At 50.5% G+C, this 4,143-nt stretch overlaps 1 pseudogene; it reads left to right on the forward strand.

The window, feature by feature from the left end:
- Positions 1-1,783: 1,783 nt before the first annotated feature.
- On the forward strand, positions 1,784-2,702 carry LOC123147145 (uncharacterized; annotated as a pseudogene).
- Positions 2,703-4,143: the final 1,441 nt, after the last annotated feature.

A 4,143-nucleotide genomic window follows, 5' to 3' on the forward strand; every position in this document is an offset into this window, starting at 1 on the left:
GTATAATTGCGCCCCCAATTGATTGATGGATCGATAAAGATACGGAAGAAGTTAGTGTGGAAGTAGTTGGATTCCAAATGAGTGTCTAATTTTGCAGTTAGCTCTAGCTAACTGCTGTACAATCGCATATGTGTACGTACTGTGTGTTTTGTCGGCATTTTTCTCTTAAGATATACACCCGTAGGTATACACTACTCGTATTCATAATAGTAACAATAAAAAGACTATACTTATACAAGCAACAAAAAATAAGAAAAATGCAAGCGGTTGTACTGCTACGTGCCACCCTGGCCGTGACTACCAAGCACGCACGACCTTCGCCGTCACCGAAAAAGGAGAGCACTAAAAGCTGGTCCACATCTTGACGCTGATTAACCCTAGCCGGTAGGCATTAACGAGCCGCAATAGGCACGAACCCCGGAAGACTGGATCTAGCCCGGTAAGGATCATCATGTTACGGAATTAACTAGGGGAGGACCTATCTCTCGGCTGCCTGAGAAAAACGTTTCGGGCAGTTGAATTTGTGAGCGTTGGCTCTGAAACAAGGGGCCAAGTGAGCTTCTTCTTCCTTTCGGACAATTTAGTGTACATCTTCTTCCTCCACATGATATGTTTCCCTATGCGGCACCAACTAACACGTGTGTAACCGCCTCCCAATCCCCGCCTCACTCCCCTCGAGCCTCACTACAACGGCTTCCCCTGAACCACCACCCTGTTCATCTCTCGAAGTCTCATGTTCTCTAGCGTTGGCGACGACCCTGCACCTCGAACCTGCACCAGTCAACCCTCTTCCTCGCCTCCGTAGCTCCATCTAAGACATTGTAGCTCTCTGCTGCTATCAGCAACGTCCAGTCTCTGTCAAGGTCATGGTTCAGCCTCGTTCGGGTCGACAGTCTTCGCCGGCGCTGCTCTCGTTTTCCGGCATCGTTAATAGTCAAGTGAGGGAACTATATGTCCATCCACCTAAGTTTAGCCAACCATGCAGGTCATGCATGTGGTGTGCGTGTTTTCGTCTCCACTGAACGAAGCGACAAATGGAATCTCTCATGTCTCCCAACTTGCAACGCATAAGAGAAAATTGCACGCCGGCTCGGATCCGATTATTGCGGAGTTCTCATCCCATCGATCTCGTCGCCACTCGCCACTCGCCATCCGCGTGTCCGGTTGGCGTGCCTACGTACGCCAAGATAGTCGCTCCGGCATGTGCGTAGATGCCAAAACTTGCGTAGATGGGACCGAATATACCTTGAGCAACAGCACAATTTGCACGTTGCGTGCGTTGAGGATGACCTGGACTCATCATCCATCCAACGGTAGATCGTGGATGTCCGTGTTCCGCTGCATTGTCCTGCCCAATGAGTCATCTTCCATTACTCCAATCATATGTCCTGCCGGCTGTCCAACGGCGCCAGCAGCTAGCAGTGCCAGTCTAGGTCATTCATACATCTTGAGCGTGCGTGCGTGCATGCATGTCCAACACCTGTGCTACCAAGTCGACCCCCAACATGACACCTAATCCACACTGCACGGCCGCTGCACATGCACATGCACGGCCATGGTGGTTCGATGGCGTTGCTTTGGTACGTTGAGATTTGACTTTGAGGCGTCCCGGCAACCTCCTCCTCTCCTCCACCGGCGGATCATGTCCCCCACGTACGTACGCCGCTGTCCGGCAACCCACACGTGCAACCACCACTTGCATGTCAAGCCACCCTCCTCCTTGGCATTGCATATATAGCACGTCTACGGTCTCCTCAGTTCTCACATCTCATCTCATCTCAGTTCTCACGCACAATAGGAAGAAGAAGCAATTAGCTAGCCTGCCGCCGATCCACCGAAATGGCTCCCAACTTCGGCCGTTCCATCTCCTTCCCTCTCACCCCGACGAGGTCCTTCTCAAAGTCGTCCCGCCACCTCCGCTCTGTCAGCCTCCCCGGCACGACCTCCTCCCACCCGCTCCTCGCCAACCTCCACGCCCACATCGCCGCCGTCCGTTCCTGGATCCAGGACACGGCCTCCCTCCAGGCCGGCCTCGCCAACATCCACGCGCTCCACGCCGCGCTCGCCGACCTCCTCCTCCTCCCAGCGTCCGTGGCCGCGCTTCAGTGCACCACCAGCAATACCGGCGACCGCCTTCTAGACGCCTTCCTCCTCCTCGCCGACGCGCACCAGGGGCTTCCAGGAGTGCCTCCTAGAGCTCAGGCAGGCCGCCGCTGAGTCCCGCACTGCACTCCGCAGAGGGGACACGGGCAGGCTCGCGTCCGCCTCCAGGTCCCAGCACAGGGCCGAGAAGGACCTCGCCCGCCTCGCCGCGTCGGTCTCCACCATCTCCTCCAAGTGCGCGCGCCTGAACCTCGTCGCCGTTAGCGGCGAGGAGGCCGAGATGGCCTATGCTCTTGTGGAGGCGGCCGCTGCCAGCGCTGCGGCCTCCGCGGCCTTGTTCTCGGCCGCTGCGTCCATGTCGTCTGCGGCGTCGACTTGCAAGAAGACGGCCACGTTTATTCCGGCGTTCGCCACCAGGAAGGTCACCGCACAGGAGACGGCCGAGGTGGCCATGGAGAGGCTGTGCGCGCTGGAACGGTGCCTCCACGAGTGCGACGGCGCCTGCGACTTGGTGTTCAGGAGCATTGTGCAGACCAGAGTTTCACTGCTCAACATCATGACGCCCACCATCTAGTCATTTCATGTATACATAGAAGAAAAATAACTTAATTAGCTAGATCATGTATATTTTGCTGATTTGTCACTACACAGTGTACAGAGAAAGAAGCTAGTACAAAGAATAAGATTTTGCTACACTTGTTCAGACTTGTGCTGCTTGACATGAATAGTAGTACTGCATACAAAAGATGTCTTCAATTTCATCCTGTTATTTACAAGGCTGCCGGTGCAAACTGGTGAACTGATTTGTTCTAATCTGGAACTCGTACATAAACTGTTCATTACTGTGTGGTTTGGACAATTTCATATACTCTTCAAGTTTGGTACTCTCTCTGTCCAAATTAATTGACGCTCAAAGGGATGTATCCAGACGTCGGAATTAGTTGACGCTCAATTGAATGTATCCAGACGTATTTCAATGATAGATACATCTGTTCGACCATCAACTAATTCTAGATGGAGGAAGCAGATCTTAAGCTGCTAACTTCAAGACTTCGTTTTAATGGAGCATAGGATTCAGAACCAACTTCCAGTTCCAACTCATTTTATAGAATCAAATATCTACTCATCTGAACATACAAAGCAGAATGGCCAAACATGGCTAGGTATACCTACATGAACATGAATACACTTACTTGTTTCATTTCCAACCTGTAACTCAGAGCAATATGTCCAAGCTCTTGTGAAGTACTTCCCGTTTCATTTCCAACCTACAATTCAGAGCAATATCTACAAGCTTTTGTGAAGCATAATCGCCAACTTTACAATCTGACTTTCAGATTGACTCAGTCGTTATTGATCCTAATTTACGCATATCACTGTTCTCCCGTGAAATCGAACAGTTAAAATATGCAAGTTGATCACACCCTCAAACTAAACAGACTAAGTGGTCCAAGAAGGGGTATACCGATAAACAATTAGAAAATGCATGAAGATATGATCATCCGCCAGATCCATGGCTCTCCTCCCTGAGAGCTGAAGCATGTATGTGGAGCTTCAGGTGGAGGATATCCGTGGTTGATGATTCCAGGGTCCTGCTTAGTTGCTGCAATAGCTGTAAGAAGATAGTGTTTTCTTAGCTAGTCCATCAGCAGGATGCTTAATAAAAACGCCCTAGTTGATGAGTGAAGATCCATGATGGCCGCTCCTAGCGATGAAGGAAAAAGTTTACCCATCACATAATCCCTCCATCGAGGGATACAACTTTAGTTGCGTCGTCCTCTCTGAATTCAACTAGCAAGGACTAAGTCCGATGGTTTCCACACCGAACAACATACATTTCTCAATTAAGACAAATTCATCCAAGAGGGGTGAAGAGAAGACTTGCTCAATCAATCTATTGACTGTCCATACGTCGTTTTGCCCTAATATTATCGGCCTGTCTAGGGTCTTACAGCTAGTCAGCATTGTAAAGCTCGACACTAGGAGTTAATATAAACAGCAAAACAGGTACCGATCTAAGCTCCAGCCTTTCTAGCTAGT

Source organism: Triticum aestivum, chromosome 7A, assembly GCF_018294505.1.
Source record: "Triticum aestivum cultivar Chinese Spring chromosome 7A, IWGSC CS RefSeq v2.1, whole genome shotgun sequence".
NCBI lineage: Eukaryota > Viridiplantae > Streptophyta > Magnoliopsida > Poales > Poaceae > Triticum > Triticum aestivum.